Source organism: Bidens hawaiensis, unplaced genomic scaffold (assembly GCF_021521415.1).
Source record: "Bidens hawaiensis isolate Kalapana, Puna unplaced genomic scaffold, B.hawaiensis_p1.1 tig00020924_1, whole genome shotgun sequence".
Taxonomy (NCBI): domain Eukaryota; kingdom Viridiplantae; phylum Streptophyta; class Magnoliopsida; order Asterales; family Asteraceae; genus Bidens; species Bidens hawaiensis.
This window is the reverse complement of record NW_027493233.1, coordinates 178,909-187,500: the sequence shown is the minus strand read 5'-3', so window position 1 is coordinate 187,500 and position 8,592 is coordinate 178,909. Positions and strand designations below refer to the sequence as shown.

At 33.8% G+C, this 8,592-nt stretch overlaps 1 non-coding gene and 1 pseudogene across 1 annotated transcript; one reads left to right on the top strand and one right to left on the bottom strand.

The window, feature by feature from the left end:
* Nucleotides 1-1,523: 1,523 nt before the first annotated feature.
* On the bottom strand, nucleotides 1,524-3,708 carry LOC143562289 (equilibrative nucleotide transporter 8-like; annotated as a pseudogene).
* A 3,896-nt stretch (nucleotides 3,709-7,604) lies between these two features.
* Nucleotides 7,605-7,676, top strand: TRNAE-UUC (transfer RNA glutamic acid (anticodon UUC)). Its single transcript has one exon. It is a non-coding gene; the product is annotated as a tRNA-Glu (tRNA).
* The last annotated feature ends 916 nt before the right edge of the window (nucleotides 7,677-8,592 follow it).

Here is an 8,592-nt window from a genome sequence, read left to right as displayed (position 1 = left end):
TAACACAATGTCGAGAAAGAAGACACAATTGACGAAAATGAACAATAAATACAATGATAAGTAAAAGAAACACAATGATCTGAACATAAATTATAATATCTTAGACTAGAAATTAAAAAGCGAAAACCTAAAATCTAATATTGTTGAGTTCGACAATACGGTTCCAATGTCGCTAAATTGAGTTCAATCAAAATTCACTTGATAACCAGAAGCCGAACCGAACCGGTTTGTTTCTAAAACCGATTTCTACCAAACCGGTTTCCAAGCCGAACCAAACCGCCGGTTCGGTTTGGGTATTTTTCAATCTAACTGTTTTTTTTTTGTTTGAAACCGGTTTAAAACCAACCAGAACCGGTCCGGATTAGTTTGAATACTTCTATGCTTAAATTGTTTTGGAATATGTAAAACCAAACCGTTTCGGTTTAAAAAAAAATCCGGTTTTGTACACCTCTAGTTTGAGGCACATTACTTACGTTACTATAAAAGCCCATTATGTGAACTGAAGCCCAACCCATTTATACAAGACTTAGCCCATTTAACTTTTGTGGGTCAAGAAACATGTATAATTGGTAATTAAAGATTAGCTCATAAGCCTGCCTTTTTAACTCATAATTTAACATTTTCAAACAGTAAAAATTGATCATGTGCATCAACAATATCATTAGTGAAGAGATTACACTAACATTTGGTTTATAATTGGGTTTGGGTTATGTTATTTTTTTAACAAATCAACATTAACTAGAAAGAAAATGAGTTAAAACTCATAGAAGTTTATCTTTAATGCATGCATTTTCGGAGTATGGGTTGGTTTGAATCAGTTTTAGGTTCAAATCGCACCAACAATCGAATTATAAAATGTTTTTTTTCCAATGGATTCAACCTTTTTCGTCTTATCCAGTTGGACTTAAGTTTTCGGATATTTGTTTAATTTTATTGAACTTTTTTTTGAACGACTGTCTAATCTTACTTCTAAACCTACCGTTGTGTTCCCGAGTTTACTTAATGAGAGAAAGGAAAAGAAAGTGTATATTTTCCTTTTTTCTTTTCTCTCCTTTTTCCTTTCTCCCCAACTTTCTTTCCTTTCTATTTTTTCCAATTTGAAAAGAAATCAAACCCCACCGTTTTACTCTTTATTTGCCTACTATTTCTTTTCCTTTCCTTTCTTTTCTTTCTTTTAATGAAACTCTGGAACACAAATATTCTTCATTCCTTTTCTTTCCCTCCTTAAATGAAACTTGGGAACACAAACATCTCATTCTTTCCATCCATTTCCTTTCCTTTTCTCTGTTAAGTAGAACTCGGAAACACAGTGTACATGTTTTCGTCCTTCATGGACTTAATTATTAACCATAACCGCCTGGGTATAGGCTAAAGACTCTTTGATTTAGCATCCAAAAATAAATTTTAATCTATAAATAATAAACAATTCAAAGAAAAAAAAAGATAGTAATAAAAAATACTTTAAAAAACAATTCAAAATAATATTAATCCATAATTATTGTTGCATGTTTTCTTTTCAAGTGACAACTCTAAAAAAAGATATTTGCATTAATATTTTGTTAAAAAAACAAATATACACTAAAAAAAGCATCATTACCATCTTTTATTTCTTTCAAATTATCATCCAAGTCTTCTAGTTCTTATATATAGTGAAGGTGATAATCTTGTAAATGGTTACATGACACTCATCAACATTAATAACTAGTTAACTATCAACTACTAGTTCTAAAAGTAAATTATATTCTCACATAATATCAAGAACAAAACAATATAACCAAGGAGAAATCAACTAAACAAGATTCACCAAAACAACATCTTCAAATGATCCAAAACCATCCAAGAACCGACCCCGAAACCAACCCTAATCCCAAAAACAAAGCCATCACCACCGCAGCCATTTCTGCTTCCAAAGGTGGAACCGATTTAGGCGCCAGGATCATAACAACACTCGTCAAATACCCATTTGTAGACCCCAAAATAACGGTCAAAACCGACACAAAAACCTCATTCCTTAACCATTTAGGCCCATGCAAGCAGCCAGTAAAAAGTGGATACAACAACAACCTTGCTAAACAACCCCATGTGGCTTTAGTAACACTCTTTAAACAATAAACCGCGGTAAAACATTTCCCGGCAAAATCAGCAATATTATAAGTTTTTAATTAACATTATTGGGTACCAATCTTTGAGGAGTTTTGACTCAATGTTTTCTGCTAAGAAACCGGGAAAGATTGATAACGTGACGGTGTATATGATGAATATTCCTAAAGCAGGCGATTGGATTATTCTTGCAACATCCCAAAACTTGGTTCTTGATGTTGAAATGTTATGTTGGAGGAGTTTATAATGTTGTTCCATGACTGGTAACTTGTATAGAAAGGTACAACAAAGCATGCATATTAGGAGAATGAGTGTGCTTACTAGGAAATATAAGTGTGCACTTTTTTTAGCCTTTGTTGATCTTGTGGGAGTGATGCTTTTGTAATAATCCGCAAAAACGAGACCAAAATTCCTGAAAAAAGATGTTTTTTACGTCGATGAATTTATCCAAGTGTTGTTGCTAGAGATGGCAAGTTCGACCTGTTTGACTAAAATGGGTAGGTTTTTGTTTTGGGTTGTAAGTTATTTTTTTTTATTTTTAAAATTTTATGAAATGGAAACAGGTCAAACGGGTCGAAAGTTACCCAAATCTTTTTAATGTTTTAAACCTTAAAATAGGTAAAGTTTCAAACTTTACATGTTTGACCCGTTGCCTAAAATGGGTTGATTTGGCCTTTGGGTTGTATGTTATTATTTAATCTACAATGGGTCAAACAAGTAAAGTTTGGAACTTTACTGAAAAGGAAATGGGTCAAATTGGTTAAAAGTCACTCGAAGCTTTTTTTAACGCTTAAAACCTCCTATATAGCTTTACTAAAAACTAGATTATTACTTTAACAATATAGTTTTCAAAATATAAAAATATTTGTTTTTATTTTTGTGGATATATTATCTCAAAATGGTAAAAATTTTAAAATTAGGAAAAATGGAAACATAACAAATAATTTGTCTTTACAAAAGCTTAAAAGTTAAAACCATCTAAATCACATCATTAAATAAAGATTAGTACTTAAACACCATCTTTAAAAATCTTATCTAATAGACAAATTATTTTTGAAGTAAAAAAGTTTGACAAGACAAGTTCTTAGTTTTGATCCGTTACCCGACCCGTCCATACCTGATGAAGCAGTTCCAGCAAAAACAGCCTGCATGTATTCCTTTGGCAATTTCCCCGCGGACCCCACAAGGCTCCCGCCAATCAAGCCATCCGCCAAACCACATATCACAACTGACCCAACCACGGCATAAAATGCTGACGTGGACGTTTCGTGCCAACAAGCCCAATCGATTATTGGAGTTACCATAAGAGACACAACAAACATGGTAAAGCCAATATTCATTCTCACTTTGAAGCTCACTAATCTGCTGAAATCACTACAATTTATCATAACAACTAATGTTAAAAGTGACGAACTCATATAAGCAACCGAAAACACTTTCTCTACATGTTTATCCGGATATAGATGACCAAAGTAATCAATGGCGGTAATCAAAGCATTCCATGGAAGCAAGTTTCCTGCACCAAGTAAGAAATGAATAATATAAGCTAGTTTGTAGGTGTCTTTCGGTTTAGTTTGATTCGGGTCGCTCTTCAAACTCTCCATTTGGGCTCTTTTAACATTTTATTGCCTAGAACTATCATTATATAAGGCGTTAAAGGCCAAAAGAAACGACTTTTTGAAGTGAATTTTTTTAAAAAAGGAAGATTCTTTCCAACTCTTTAGTTCAAGATTGATGTCAATTGTGATATATCAAATATCTCACTTTTTGTATTGTGGGTACCTTTTATTTTCTTTGTGTAACGCGTTCTATCAACGTTTCACAAGAACAATAAAACAACGAACGTTTTGCTTTATTTGTGTCATTATATGTATTATTGTATCCTTCTGTTCATTACTTTTTTTGCTATGAGTTTAAACTGAAAGTTGTGACTTTATCATACAAGAAGATGAATCATGTCCCATGTGGGGATATAAACGGATGGTGCGAAATGGTTTGTGGTTTTGATTTGTATATATTCGACTGTTGTAACACATGTTATGTGTTTCTTTGATGTTTTGATCCTTTGTAATCATATGGCAGGAATCATATTGGTTTTACCAATGGATCAAATAACACCTTGGAGTCTATATCGTCCATTTCCTAGCTTCTTAATTGGTAAAATATTCTCCATATATTCTTTCCATCTTTTATTATTTTGTTCACACACACAATTTGTCTTGTACTCCATTTTTGGATTATTTGCTAGGGGTTTGACAAATCTTGGAAGGTATATATGGAAATCAAAAGTTCATGTTTCATTAATGTTTTTTATACTTTAATAAGTAAATGCATGATCCAAGGCGGGTTGGGTAACATTGCAGCATGCCAGTATGGGTCAAAATGAGTCACTTTTTAGCATGGCTTAAAATGGTTCATGAATGCTTGGTTGACCCACAAACACTATATTTCGTGCTGTTGACATGTTTAGCTTGCTGATCCTTTCCATTTTTAGCTAAAATTTTTGCAACGCATATCCACCCATATATAGAATATTAAAGTGGGAATTTAAAAGTGATGTTTAGAGATCAATTAAGGTGTTAAGTGAACATCAACATCAAAATAGTGAACCTATCTTTCTTTAGGGTTGGAAAGAACATCAATGGAGCTAAAGCAATGGTTCATGCTCTTGAAATGACTCTTGGTGAGCCCTAACAAAACTTTTGTGTGTCATGGACCATTGGCTTATGTAGAACTTGATTCTTTTAACTCTTGTACAATTCTTTTTCTTTTTTGCATAAGGTGATAGGCAACCACCACCCCTTGTAATTTCACCTTTCAAGTGTTTGTTTTGTAATTCTATGAAGTATATGTGTATCTATAGCATAGTTGCCATTATCTCCTAAATCATTGGTGTAATTTTGTGTACGGTGAATCTAGTATTATTTTGAAAGATTCTTGTGCATGTCTGTAAATAAATTACTTTGTTAAGTTGTTTCTTACTAGTTTCAGCTCAAAACACGATGCGAAAATAGTAGGTTTATGGTTTTCATGGTCAAACCCAAGCCGAATTAGTTAAAACCCACAAATCAAACCCGATCCTATACCCTTTAACCTAGATGGAAACCGAACCAGATTCACCAAAATCCATGTTTACATTTTTTTTACCCAACCCAACCCGGTTAAAACCCAAACCTAATTGGCTCAAATATGCGATCTATACATATATATTTGAAAACATGCACCAGAGATACCCTAGTCGATTTTTCAATAAGGGTTTCCTAAAGACACCCCCTATAAGCCTCGTATAAAGCTATACGGGGTGTATATATCCCCATATACCCGCTGGTATAACACTACACGGGGCGTAAGGGGGGGGGGGGTTGTTCTGGGTGTCATAGTAGGACCCTTTCAATATCAATGGTCTGACACCCTGACATGTATTATAATCTTCCATCTGGATTTGGTACCTTTTCTCTTTCTAGTTTTTATAGTGGATCGAATGGGTTAGCTCATTTACTGATTGGGATACATATTACGGGTCCAGGCTTCCAGCCCACTCAAATGGGTTAGTATTTTAGTTTAGTTACTCACCACTCAAATTTAAAACAGTTCATGTTATATGAATAGTTGAATACCAACTATTGTATGCTTCAAAACATAAAATCATTTCTTTTGTTCTTACTCTCTGGTGCGGTAAACAAGTTGAATCGAGGCAGGGTTGTCTGGGCTGAGACGCTTAACTTATTTATCTTAATGTGTTGAAATGTTGATCTTGATCTTGACTTGTAATATAAAGAACCCGAGCGAACACGTTTTCTCTATTATTTTAATTTTGAAGTTTTACACTTTTGTACACACGCAAATCATCCTCATATCGGTCTTGGACCATGTCTCCCGGACAATCCCAGTATATATGGCGCAATATAATTTCACATAGTAGCTCGTTTTTGTGTGTGTGTTTACATATATACATGCTATATGATGCGGATAATTAAAAAGGTATATTTACATAATCAATAATTGAAGTAATTATAACTTTTGAAGTAAATTGTACATTTATTTTAAACATATTGTTTACTTTTAAACCAACTTCATCCTATGGTTTTTAAACAATTATTAGTTTTAATGCTTTTTATAAAAAAATAAACTATAATAATGAGCATTTGTTCACTATAATTTGAGTACGGTATCATTATAATTCTTTTTATTTTTGATTCAAAAATTAACATGTTACATAATTACCAGTTTCTGTTTATTCGGCCGCATCGCATCAACACCACTAATAGTGTACACACGCACACAAAACCAAGGATAGGATACAATAGGCTTTTATGAAGTGTAGGAAACATTATAGTTATTTTGCTAACACCAGACTAATTATCATGCTTCGGTTATAACTTATATATATTTAAATTTGGGCTTTAATTTGATCGAGGCAAACATATGAGCCAGTTAATGGGGCAAGCTTACCTTGGCTTGGGTTCGAATTCTACACAAACTACCTATTCTGAGCAAAACATGAGCTTTTTAAAATAGAACGAGACTTCTTATTAACGTTTTCTTTATTAACCGTGAAAATTCTATGTAAAATTTTCTTGGGTGGGTTATATCTATATAGCTATAGTAAGACAAATCTTTCGTTTTAGCTATGAGATAGTTGACCAAGAGTTTCTTGTAAGAAATTGATTTCTTACTTATCATACTCTCTATTAGTGTTATAGTAGTGTATAAAATTGTTTCTAATAAAGTTGGTATACTATATTAGCTTCTATCTTCAATATATGTAGTTATTAATCCATATATGGAATTTACGTAGGACCCAATTCTATTTCTTTGATACATCTATTTATTCCGATGAATCTGAAATAATTGTTTTGTTTTACTGTTATAGAATACATTGATCCACTATAATCCAATGGAATTTGGAAACGAAGATATTTTGATTTGAAAATGATTTCAATTCAAATCAAAAATGCGTTGCAGAACGATCTAAAAATGGCAGGTCTTCTCTTTGTTTTCGGGGCCTCTAGTGAGTTACAGACAGAGTTTGAAAAGGTCAAATCTTTGATGATTCCATCATCTATGATTGAGTTGCGAAAACTTCTGGATAGGTATCCTACATCTGAACCGAATTCTTTCTGGTTAAAGAATCTCTTTCTAGTTGCTCTGAAACGCGGATATACCTAATCTATATTTCCGTCTTCTCTATTCTTTTATTGCCCTCCTGTCCTGTCGTCAATTGACAGTATGACTTAGGGCGCAATATAATTTAAGTGGTCAAATACTATTTTGGTAAAGCACCTTGAATCCACCGGATAGTAAAGGATCTTGGATCCAACGCAGAACCCTTTGTGAATGAGAGATATAAAGACGAGAAAGACCAATGAAATCAAGTTTCAAGGTTGTAATTGAATGGTAAAGTTTGATTTGATTACCATTAACCTCCAGAATAGTTAACGAGTTTTTCGGTTTGATTCACATCTCCAAAAGGTCTGAGTTATATTAAGGTAAGGTGGCCAAAGGCCCCTATGGTCCAGTGGTTACGACCTCTCTCTTTCACGGAGAAAACGAGGGTTCAAGTCCCTCTAGGGGTATACCAATACTCAAGACTATAGGAGTGGGATTTTCTATCAAGTGATCCATCTTTGTCAAGTCCTTCTAATAGTCTACTCAGTGGGACTTTGTATTTTATATAAAGTGATATGTATTTGTCAAATCTGCCTGGGAGACGAGAGAATGCTAATTCAATGAGCAATTCAATAAGAGAGCTCGGATAGCAATACCGATTCGATCCGAGCTCTCTTGGAATAAGTTCGACAGCGGATCACGAAATCTTGGTCATCTTCTCTATCTAATGAATGGGGAGTCTGCTTTCAAATTTCAAATCGTCCGCCCTGCACCCACCCCTCGAGTATATGCTTCAACAGGAATCACACAAGGGTAGATTATAAACCTCTAGTAAAATGACCGCCCGTAACCCAATAGTCCGTTTTAGGGATTGGCGACTTACCCATTCAGTGACTTTAGCACTGGACGTTCCCCAAACGGGTACTGTCGGGTCGGGTGAATTCAATAATAGACGCCTGTTGGCATTCCAGCCTTCCTTCGCCATCAACAAAAAAAATTATTAAGAAATACATTGACAATAACGAAACAAATCAAGAAAAGAAAAAAAAAATAAAATGGACTTTATTTCGACTATCAATATTAAAAAGGCTTTTGATAATCTTAGAAATAGTAAGGGGAAGTCACATATTTTTTTTGATTTATCTTACTTGTCACAAAAATATGTATTTTTCAAATTATCACAAACCCAGGTTATTCACTTCAAACCGATCTTACTAACCACAATAGATCAAATATCAATGGATACAACTATTCCAACAGTTAGACCTTTCTTTGATATGGATTCTCTAATAGATTCTCTATTTCTAATGGCTGTGGTACGGAAAATACTGTTAAAGAAAAGAGTAGACAAGGAATGAAAATATCCCTCTCGGTCTATGACAC